Source organism: Ursus maritimus, unplaced genomic scaffold (assembly GCF_017311325.1).
Source record: "Ursus maritimus isolate PB19 unplaced genomic scaffold, ASM1731132v1 scaffold_1, whole genome shotgun sequence".
In the NCBI taxonomy this organism is placed as follows: Eukaryota; Metazoa; Chordata; class Mammalia; order Carnivora; family Ursidae; genus Ursus; species Ursus maritimus.
Genome location: NW_024423343.1, coordinates 90,110,061 through 90,122,411, shown reverse-complemented (window position 1 = coordinate 90,122,411; position 12,351 = coordinate 90,110,061).

Here is a 12,351-nt window from a genome sequence, read left to right as displayed (position 1 = left end):
CCCCCCCCGAGCTTTAGGCAACAGGAGCCATGCCTCAGGTGCACTTTCAACCAGTTGAACCAGAATCTTTGGGAGAGAGACCCAGGCAAGTGTACTTTGTAAATCTCTCCAGGTGGTTCTAAACAAGTCACGTGTGCTATCCCTTGAAACAGCAGAGAGGTGTTCTTAGGGACTTGTGGAAAAGAGCAAACACCAAAGGTTTCATTATGTTAGGAATAACATTAAGAACACGTGAGGCCTTGCCATTGGTGGGCCCCTGTCCCAAGTGTGTTCTGTAAGTTATCTAATTAAAACTTCAAAACAGCCTGCTGAGGTAGGTTATTTATATCACAGAAGAGGAAACTGACCTTCAAATAGGTTAAGGAACTTGTCCAAGGTGATGCAGCAGAAATATAGTTTCAGGGGCCCGGACTTCAGAGGCTGAGCCTGGCCCTGATAATATTTACTAAGGTGGAAAATCCCTCTCCCTGCACCACCCCCTCCCGCCTCTCTCTCTCTCTCTTTCTCTCTCTCTCTCTCACACACACACAATTTAAAACCATTTTCAATAAGATGTATTAAAAAAAAAACATTTTGCCATTTCTTTTCAGTTGCTATCCAGAAACCTGAATTCTCAGGGTACCACAGTCCTTGAGCATTCTTATTATTAGGGTTTCATGGAGTATTACATTAAGGCAAGTGATGCATCACATCTGCTATCTGGGTACAAAAGGTCAGGAGTTACATTCATGATTTCCCTCAGCTAAGAGGCAGAAAAGACAGTGTTTGCTTCTAGAAGACTTGGAAAACTAATGAAATTTCTTATTTTTCAAAACAGTGTGATGATGTAATGAAAAGGACCCATGAGATCAGGGTTTGTCTTAGTTTTTCCATCCAGGCGCTGGGTAACACTGACCAAGTCACTTCCCCTCCCTGGGCTTCCTCATCTGAAAAAGAAGGAATTGAACCAAGTGTTTGTTAAAAGGCCTTCCAGCTCCATGATCCAGAGGATAGCTATCATCACGGCAGCCTTCCTGATGCTGAGGTGTCCGCTGGCTGGTCTGCTGCCATATGTCCATTATTACTGCCTGAGCACGGTATTTGCAGGACCCATTTCCCCAGGCTTATGGTCAGTGATGTAATAAGGAGCAATCACCTTCAGAGAGTGGACCAGCCACTCAAGTAGCAACACGTGATACAGGAATGACTGGAAAAGATACGCCTTATGATGTATTGAAGAATTTGTTTACAGATTTTAACTGCATCTGGATGAAAGTAGAAATAGAAAAAATATGTGCAAAGAAAGACAACGTCATGCCAGATTTCTTAGATCCGAATTGGGTGTGTGGGACTGGACAGTGCTCAGCTTGGAGGGGTGTGCTGCTAGGTGAGGCTCAGGGGCCAGGCTTGCTGTCTGTCAGAACCTGGCGCTCAATCTTGCGCGTCCCAAGACCCAGCTCAGGACACCTGCCTTGAGATACACACAATCATGAATTGCTGACAATCTTGTTAACTTACAGCAAAAGATCTTTCTTCCCTTGGAAAGAAATTTGCATCTGCCACCAGGGAAAAACCCTTTGCTTCAGCCCAAGGAAAGCGGTTTGGAATTGGAAAGGTGGCTAGGTGAGCCTGGGGTCAGGTCCAAGGCAGAGAGACAACCACAGAAGACATTTTCTCAGATGTGTTGTGGATATTGACTGCCCAGTGACCATTCCTACTTCCCAACAACACCCCAGTTCCCTTCTTGGGATTTTTCTCTCCTCCATTGTGTTTAGACCTTGGAACTGGCATAATCTCCTATGTTAAAAGTAAAGGGCTCCTCCTAATGGAACCTTCTGCTGAGAAGCAGGCATATGACCTCAGCTTGCTCCATTGTACTCTCTCTCCCAGGACTTTGCTTCTTGAGTGGGAGGGATGGCTGAAGTTTATTTATACTGGGGATACCACCCAGGTGAGGTTATCCAGTAGCTTCTGTGAACAAGACCTTCAGGAGTGACCTGGGTCTCATCTGTTCTAAGCCCGGTTTGCCAGCCCCTGTGTTTGTCCTCTGTGCTTCTTCTTCTCCCTTTCAATAATGCATACCTCCCCAGGCCCCCTTTTGTCTGGAAATAGTCCAGTGTCTGTTGCTATATTTGTCGTCAAAAACCTTTGCTGACGCAAGTCCTGGTTAGACCCTCCTTGCCTGACACTGGATACACGCCTCTTAGGATGAAGCTTAGCCCCACTAGCTGTCTCTCTCTCTCTCTCCTGGAAGTCATGTGTAAACACTGCCAACCTCTGACCCTGTGGTTTTCCTTTCTCCGTGAACTCACCCTCTCTCTGTTTATACAGAACTTCTCCAGGCAGCATACAAAACAGCTGATTATTTCTCCATTTGCTAAATCCAATTGTAGTTCAATCCTGTCACCTTGAAGGGAGTCTCAGGTGTTCCCAAACTCTTCGGGCACACACTTGCAGAAACTCTTTTGGGTTGTTTCCCTCCATTTATTTTAGTATAATAGCTAACATCATCCACTGTGCATGGATTTCACCAAGCTAACCTTCCAAGGGCAACTGCATTTCGAAATTCTCAGAAGTCACTTCGCTTCTATTTTTTGCGTACCATCTTGTTGTTTAAATTCATCTTGAAATGATTACTAGCCCTTTGAAAATTCTGTCTTCCTTTCCTCTTGACTGTGGATATCTTCTTTTGCTCAAGCTCATGTATTAACTCTTAATTATACTCAATGTCCTGGATGATAACCTATAGGATATAAAGAAGTAGGAGGCTGGTTTCTGGCCTATTAGGGTTTATAAACCTATTGGAGGTGAAATTTGTGTACATGAAATAATTATAGAACAATTTATACCTTCGAGGACCCCTAATGACCTGTGATAATGGTTTTCGAACTGTGTTTCTGAAGCCCTAGTTGTGTGGCGCCCCCTGGGGGTACCTGGGGGTGTGCTGGGGGTGAGGAGGGGGCCTCTCTGTCGCTCTGTAGGATGCCATTGGAAGAGTTATCAAGGCAGATTTATCTGCCTTCAGATAAATGTAAGCCACTGACAGACACCCTTGCTAACTACAGTGAGGGATCTTTCTTCCCTTAGAAAGCAAAGACTACATCTGTCACAGGGGAAGAACCATCTTCCCGAGCCCAGGGTAGATGGATTGCAACTGGAAAGGTGGCCCGCTGGGCATGGAGTTGGGTCAAAGGCAGAAGGATGGCCTCTAAGGCAATTTCCTCAGATGTGGGTTTGAGGATCGCGGGATCCAATCTTCTGCTGATGTACAAGGTGCTTCTCGATCTTCCTGTGGACTACGGATCCAGATCCAGGTCCTGTTTCCAGAACCTCTGGGGTTTTTCTACAGCTGGGCCTCTGTGCGGCCCTGCCCTTCCACGTGTGTGTCTCCCTGCTTTGTGTGCATCACTCGCACCCCCAAAATCATAGCCCACTGTGATGATAAACTCATTGAAGGCAGAGACCACGTTCCATCTGTATGGATCCCTGGTTACTAAGCAAGGGCCTGGCATGGTTGTTCGATTAAAGACCAGGTTTCTCGGTGTGTCTGTAAGAATTACAGAACCTGGAGCCGAGGAAAACAATTTCTGGCTGGGGTGGTCTGAGAAGACTTACCCCAAAAAAGTTAGGCTTACATTAGGCCTTTGAAAACTGTGGCATATTTAGTTCATGGGAAAGAAGGAGGGCATTTCAGGCATGGAAACACTGCTGAGCCAGGGTTCAGAACATGGTTTATGAGTGTCCCATAGAACAGTAAAGTGCCGCAGGGAAGAATCAACAGGGGGGAATTTAAAATATACCTGGATCCCACTGCGGACCAAATGAATCAGCCTCTGGAATGGGCCTGGGCTTTGGTGCCATACGGCTTCCTCAGTGAGTCCAATGTGCAGCAGGGCCCAGGATGGTCCTGGGACTGTCAGGCCACATAGGAGGGGTGTAAAGAAGGGCTAGGTCTGAAGAACAAAGACTCCTGATGGAATCTCTTCCATTTTTGCCCAGGAGTTTGGGCCCTGAGCCAACACATATTAAGGTGCTTTTTGTGTTTTGCAAACTAGGTTTTATGGCAGATTAATCTGGTTCAGATTCAAATTGAGAGAAGTGGGTGAGAGGCTTGGGACACCCGAGAGCAGGATGGCACAAAGTTCCAGGAGAGGCCTGTTCTCAGGTGGAGGGGCCGAAAAGGGAAGATGAATCCAAGAGACACTGAACACGAAGAATTAATAGAATGTGGTGGGATGAAAACATGAAGAAATGTTTTCTCATGAGGTGTGGCAGCAATGGTAGAAATCTCTGTTTATATAAAGATTTTATTTATATATTTGAGAGAAAGAGAGAAAACGAGTAGGTGGGGAGGGGCAGAGGAAGAGGGAGAAGCAAACTCCCCACTGTTGGGGCCCCTGGGTGGCTCAGTCTGATCCCAGGGTCCTGGGATCGTGTCCCACATCGGGCTCCCTGCTTAATGGGGAGCCTACCTCTCCCTCTCTCTCTGCCTGCTGCCCCTGCTTGTGCTCTCTTTCTGTCAAATAAATAAATAAATAATTACAAAAAACCCAAAAACAAAAAACAAAAAACTCCCCGCTGAGCAGGGAGCCTGACGTGGGGCTCGATCCGAGGACCCTGAGATCATGACCTGAGCCAAAGGCAGATGCTTAGCTGACTGAGCCACTCAGGTGCCCCGAAATCTCTCTTTCAGTCCCCAAGTTATGTAGGCAAGAAAGCAGGGAATCTCTGCAATCTCTACACCTGCCCCAGCCCACCCCCCACGACCCCCATAGTAGTTGGATATTAGGAGCTCATTCCTTCTTTTGAGTTACCCTCTCCTAAACTATCAGTGCATTCTATTTCCCCTTTTCTTCCTTGAGAAACTTTCTGAAAGGAGAATCTACACTGATGTCCTCACTTCCCCACCACCCACGCTCTGCTACAATCTGTCATCTACCCTCAGTCCCTCTTGACAGCCTCCAGTGGCCTGCCAGTCTTTAAAACCCAGACTTCTGTCGGAGCCTCATTCCCCTCCACCCCTTGGCTGCACTTAACTCTCTTTCTTAAAGTGCGATGCTCTTGGCTTCTGGGCTGGTTGATGCTCCAGGGTCTCCTTCCAGCTGCTCTTTCTCTAACATGCATTTTTCCTCCCACCCAGACCAGATTCACCCAGGATCCATCCCCAGGCTCGCTCTTCATCTTTATTTCCAACTGTCAGGAGGACATCATCCACCTCGTTGTCCCATCTGTGCCCCATACTCGCTGTCGATACGGTCACCAGTATTTGCAAAGTCCTTTGTGGTGTTGAAGGTGCTTTACCCACGGTGTTTCACTAGAGCTTCACTGCCCTCCAACGCTGCTTCTTTCATTCTCTTCCCTCAGCCTGACTCATGGCTCTGTTTCCTGCTAACTGAAGCCCCAGTCTCTCGGTCTAAAATGGGGATGAGTATTCTTGCGTCACAGAGGCCTTGTGAGCATTGAACAAGAGAAGGTACAACAGGGCAAGCTCACTGTCTGCCTTCTTCCTTGAAGGCAGGATCTAAGTTTGGTCTGGTTTTGTTTTGTTTCTCACTAACCGCCAAAGGAATTGCCCCCACTATAATGGAGCGAACAAATTCCAAACACTAGAAAGAGAAGTTGCCTAAGTGGATGATTTTGAGTAAATTTTGAAGAAGTGGCAAATTTCAAAAAAAGGTCTGAGTTATTATTTTTCCTTCTGAAAACCTTCTCAAAGGCTAAGGGGGTTGCAGGTATTTGGGGCGAGGTGTCAGTGGAAGGGCCTGAGTTTTGACAAGGTTGGCTAGTGTGAGGTACAAAGATGGCAGTGTGAGTGCCTTTGCTACTTGTGGCCTTGAGTGTTAGGGCAAGGTTCCGTCTTATCAAGGGATATCAAGTGTTTGTCAGTTGTCTGTGCTGGAAGATTTGATGGCAAGATTTTTACTGTCTGAGCTTGTTTGCTAATTTCTTGTCAATTTTGATTTATGAGTTGTTTCAGATCTATGAACTGCTGAGTAACCCGATCTATGACTTGCTACTTGGATTACTGCCTGCAAATATTGGGGAGGGGGCTGTAAAGTGATAACATCCTAAGGAATATGGTCAATAATCAGACAGTCCCCATGACAGGGCTGCAGGTGACTTACTTGTAATATGATGTTCTAGCATAACTGTGAAAAATTACTTGGCCTTGGGGCCTGAAATGCATCTAGGGTTGTTTGGGAACTATGAACTCCAGCTGGCCTTTCTTTAATGCATCATTCTTAATTCACCTTTTTCAACTGCCAATAGTGATTTGGAACATTGTAGTCAAATCTTTTTGGACTTGGTTCTCGAATTGCAAGGAAAGTGCCTGACTGTTGTGTTTGAAATACTTTGGTGGACATTGGGAAGGTATTGGATCAAATGTGGTAAAAAATGAGGAAGCGGACCATATTTATATTATTTTGCCTCGCGTGTGGGGAAGCTAAAGGTAGTTTTCCAAAAACATTCTCATTGAACTTAATTGCATTCTGTGATTAGAGTTAAAACATCTTGTTTTCATTATGTAGGTGGATCTCCGATGAAAACATGAATACGTGGTGTTGATGACCAATGCGTTAGGGAGATAAGTGGACTGATAATGTCAGGATAAGCTGCAAACAATTTAAGTTCAGTTTCAGTGAACTTTGTTACTCCTTGCATCAAGAGGTGAAATCTATTATCTCATCCCGTGAAGCTGTGCGGTCCCTTGACTTGCTTTTCCCCCAGAATGCAGTACAAGTTATACAATTTTGGAGGCTAATTCTTGAGAGGCCTTATAGCTTTTGTTCTTGCCTTCTTGGAATGCTTTCTCGGGTCTGCCATGTGAAGAAGCCACATGGAACAGAGATGAGCCTTGCCTGCTGAGCCCCCCTGTATTCACCACCTGAGAGCCAGCATCAGCCTTTAGACATGGGAATGAGGTGGTCTCGGGTCATCTGGGTGTGTCCAGCCTCAGTTGAGTTCCAGATGACTGCAGTCATCTGAGCTACCCCAAGACATAGAGGAAGAATCACCCAGCCAAGCCCAGCTTGGACTGCACCCAGAGAATCATGAGCAAATAAAAAACATTTTAAAGGTTGTTTAAGCCACAGAATTTTGGAATCACTTGTTATGTAGGAATAGATAAGTGATCTAGAGGAGAAAACGGAGAACACAGGCAAATATTACTATTCAGTGTTAATTTTATTGAGAAATAAAATGAATAGATTGCACAGTAACTTGTCAGATCCCAGAAGTTTGAAGCAGGAAGGGCCTTCAGAGGTCATCCCTCTGATTCTGCTTCCTGACACTACTTTCATGGAGGCAAGTTTGCCGTCACTAGGAGATCAGCCGCTCTATGAAAGATGGGGCAAGATTTTATACTTCTTGGTATCCCTCAAGAGAGCTCAGAGTCCAGCTCTCACACAAGTCCTCACTAAATCTTTGTTGCTTGAGGAGTTAGATAAGAAGTGGCATGAAGGTCATGGGGTCATGAGTTCCCAAGGGGGTGTGACCCTGGGCCTGGCAGCTGCTTCGTTTTGTGGTTTAGTTTTATTAGGCAGCTTACCTACTCTTGCAGTGGTATGTTCTGGAGACAGTGGGTTTGAGTTGCCAAGGATGGCATGATTGTGCATGTCGGTGGTGCCCAAGAGATCAGAGAGAGCAATCGTTAACACTTTTGAACAACATTTTATGTACCATTTACTTTTGATAATAGCACTCTTATTGAAGCCTTAGTCCAAACAAATGGACCAAGTCATCCCTGTCATCTGTATCCATATGGACATTGAATTGGAACACAGAAGTCTGGTCAATTCATAACCCAAAATCCTAGGCTGTGGGAACTTTCTACCAGAGAGACCCAAACTACTGTTACCATACACAGTTGAGGGAGAATGTGACTGTCATTGGCCTGGGGGTGGGTTAAGAATAACTGTTCTTTGAAGACTCTTTATCCAATGCTTTTAACTTTTCTAAGACCTTTTACAGCATTTGATCTTCACTGCAGAGCTGGAGAAAAGAAGGTACCATCTATATTTTCAAGACAGGACAATAGGGAAGCAAGTGTCAGTTTGCCATATATACCCAGGTTTTCTAGTCATCAGTTCAAATTTCTTTCCTACATACCAGGCCATCTCAGTGACTGGGAGAGGGTGGCCTTGGACCCTGTGATCTGATGGCATGCCCAGCCAGTTATGTTCAACTGAGTCTGGTATTCTGTACCTCTGAGAGACATCAGATGTCCAGACTATCCTTCAAGGAAGGACTTATGGTCCAGCTGTGAGGGGTGGTCAGCAAAGAACCTCTAGGACTGAGGTCCTTCCAGGTCAGCCTCAGCTGCCGAGAGCTGTATATTTTTCCATTATAAAAGACATGCTCAAAAAAAAAAAAAAAAAAAGACATGCTCATTATTGATTATTTGGGAAACATGCCCCTCAAAGGCTATTAAAATTTTGCCAAGAATAAATGTATTTCTCAATGTATCCTTAAATTAATAATGGGCCCCTTAAGTCAAAGGAACAGAATAGCCAGTAACTTCTCAAAAAGGCCACCCCACCTTTCCTCTCATTACCAGTACTGCCTGTGGCCTGGCCGGCTGTTCAAGGCTACAGAAAGTCCCTTTGCCAGCCAAGTCTGATCCCACCCCCCAAAATAAAAATTGCTGCTGCTTCTTCAGGGGGGTTGTAATTATAAAAGACTCAATTACATAACAAATTACATGTATTATAAATATAAAAGACTCAATTATATAACAAATTGCTTTGAAATGATTATTTAAATTGTGTATTGGCAGGAATTGGATATTTGAATATAATGAGTTTCATTGATTATAAAAGTGTCTTCTCTAAAGCTGATACAATAACTGCTTCTGTTGGTTTGCTGCTCAAAATACCAGCCAGCTGGAAGCGTCCAAAAATTTAAGTTGTTGGAATCGCATTTGGAATACATAACGGGATTGGCTCCCTTTGTTGATTCTGTTCCTGGGTGATAAGCCTCCCTGGAATAGCTCCGTGGCCCCAGGGTGGGGCAGTCGCTCTGGCAGGACTTCCTGCCAAGGCAGGCGGGGCTGGTCCCCAAAGAACCAGGATAGTGCAAGGCTGGGAAGCCTATAGCGTGCGAGCCGGAAGCAGGTGCCTTAGACCACTAGGCATCCAGTCCCCGCCCCCTCCCCACCTGCTCAGCCCACCTGGGGAAGGAAGCACACATCTGTTTGGTGGGCTGTGTCCTATACTAAATCCTCCATTGCTTTCCTGAAGGCTTGACACTTATGGGTGGTGGATGTCAGGAGTGCGTTAGAACATTTGTCCTGTGTGAACCATTATTGTAGGGAGTTGTGGCAGGCCAGAAAAGGCTGCCTGGGTTAATGCAGAGGAGAATTAGGAAGAGCCCGTGAACTGGCTACTCTCACACCCAGAGCTCCCAGTCCAGTCAGGAGAGGAGTTTAGTAGCCAAGGCATTCGTTTTCTCAGAAGGGCCTCAAGGAAACCTTGACAAATAAGGGTCATGCTTTTGGCCACCATGGGCCCTATAGTCCAAGCATTGACACGCTTTTTCTATAAAAGACCAGATGGTAAATGTTTTAGGCTTCGTAGCCATAGACTTCTCTGCTGCTTCTTCTTCTTCATTGTTGTTATTTAAACAACATGTTCAAAATGCGACAGCCATTCTGTGCTTGTAGGTAGTAAAAAAACAGGCTTCAGGGTGGGTTTGGCCCCAGGGTCATCGCTGCCATCCCTTCCTGGTGTATTATATTTGGTGGCGATGCACTGGCATGTTGGCTTTCTATACTGAAGCCACTGAGTTGTGATGGTGGGCACCCAGCAGTGAGTCCCAGATTGAAGTAGTCCTTTGGGAAAAAGTGAACAAGTACTGAAGAGTCACATGACCTCCCTGGACCCTCTGACTGACCCTCTAGTTCATGGTCACCTTGTTCTTCTGGCTGTGCCTGTGGCTTCCGCAGGACCTTCTTGGCAGTTAGCCTTTACTGCCTGGCATTTGTAAGGGTGGCTTCATGCGTTTGTGTGTGCCGGGCTGTTCTCCTGGTCTCTTCCCCATAACCCCACAGCCACTCTGAGAGCCCCCTGAGAACAGGAGCTGCAGGCTTTCTACCATTTCATCTCCTGTCAGCGCTCAGTGCACTGTCTGCTATAAAAGCTACTAAGTAATGAGGTCGCTGAGTCATGCCTTATGTTGTACGATGGATTCCCATCTTTCTTTCCTTCCCCACTGGAGAACCACAGCAGGTGGAGAAATTAAAGATTTGGTGATTTGTGGAGTCCTTGGCAACACGTGGCCCCTTGAGTGTTTTCTAAGGCTCCTCTCTTGGTTCTGAGTGTTACTCTGCCAAACCCCATAGCAACCTTTGTGATGCGCTCCCAAAGTGTAGAATGTGGCTGCCCCTTGGGTGGGAAGAAAGCTCCTGAGCCAGGCGTGCCTCTCGCCTGTACAGATTCTGAAGGTCTTCTGCTCCTCGGGTTTCCGTAACTGTTGGTTAAGAAGCAAGGATCGCAGTGGAACCAGAAGCCTTGACTGCTCCTTGCCAAGACCACCTTTTAATTTTATTTATTTATTTATTTATTTATAAAATATTTTATTTATTTATTTAACAGAGAGAGAGAGCACAGGCAGGAGGAGGGGGGCAGAGGAAGAGGGAGAAGCAGGCTCCCTGTGGAGCAGGGAGCCCAATGTGGGGCTCAATCCCAGGATCCCGGGATCATGACCTAAGCTGAAGGCAGACACTTAACCGACTGAGCCACCCAGCAGCCTCTCAAGACCACATTTTAAGTCAGGTACCTTGTGACTGGCTTCTCCCCGTGCTTGCAGAAGTGTTTATATTTGATCCTCAGTCTGGGGGTTCTCATTCAACTCAGGATATTTGGTTCTCTTCCGAGGTAATTTAAGGATTACTTCCATTCAGAGATTATATTTTTAAGATGGCAAGTTTGTCAGAATACTCTTGGGCACAGGCAATAGAAATCACAGACTCAGCTGGCTTGAACAGTAAGAAATGTTATTATCTTATGTAACAAGAAGTCTTGAGGTAGGGTGCAGAGTTGGTTAATTTGGTAGCTCCCGCTTGTCATTGAGGACCAAGTTCTTTCTTCTCTTCTCTGCCATATTCAGTGTATTGGCTTTGTCTTTACATCAGCTTTCCTCGGGAAAACAGGATGGCTGCCACAGATCCAGTCATCACATTTTCATGACAATATCCAAGAGAAGAAAAGGGAACTAGATGCATCCCTTTCATCCACAAGGAAAATTCTTTCTAGAGGCTTCTTACTGACTTTCTTTCATTTTTCATTAGCTATGACTGTGTCCTATGCTTATGTCTGAACTAATCCCTGACATGAGCCATGAACCACCATAATAGATTTAGATCAGTTATATCTCATCCTCTGGGGCTAGGGCCAGACATCCTGGGAGCACAAGGTCATACTGAAGAGTGTAGCCACCTACATGACATCAGGGTTCTGTTGGGAGGAAAGAGAGGGAGAATACCCGATCAAAGTATCTTATGTAATAAAAATGCTTCAGAATCTCCTCTCCTTGAGATGCTGAAGGACTCAGAGCCTTTTGAAATTCTAAAAAAGAACTTTTAGAGAAGGCTGCTTAAAGAAAACTAATGGGGGCGTGCCTGGGTGGCTCAGTCGGTTAAGTGCCTGACTCTTGATTTCAGCTCAGGTCATGATCTCGGGGTCTTGAGATTCTCTCTCTCTCTCCCTCTTCCTCTGCCCACACCCCTGCCCCTGCTTACACACACACTCTCTCCAACAACAACAACAACAACTTTTGGGAATACCTTGAGCTATTTTATCTTGCCCTATCCTGCTTTTAGGCAAGAACTATGGGTCAGTCTAATCTTACCCTTAACCCTTAGTGTCACGCACGGCTTTGAAGATAGCTAACTGTCGATAATTGAGCACCTACTATGTGCTGGGCATAGTGGGAGTGACTTTACACATATGGTTTCTAATCATATGGCTACACTGGGAGGGCTACCTAATTATCCCCATTTTACAGATAAGGAACCTGCAACCCAGACACGCTGTCACTTGCCTTTGGCCACACAACCTGTATATGGCTAGGCCAGGAGGCAGCAAGGACTTTTTGAGTATCCACTTTGATCCAGGCACTGCACTATGTGCCGAGGATGCAAAAAAGAATCAAGCCTGGTCCCTGTCCTCAGGGAGCACACAGGCTGCCCCTTTCTGGAAGGTTGCCTTAGATAACATACGTCTCTTGTCTTGCCTGGAAAACAACTTCGGTTGGGTGAAGAAATTAAGCACCGTCACGTGACTTCTATCTAAAGCTCCTGTCTTCTGCCATGAAGCCCAGGGGGACTAAAGCTATGCTGAATGGTCTGGGAAATGGAGGCTTTGGTGTCATACT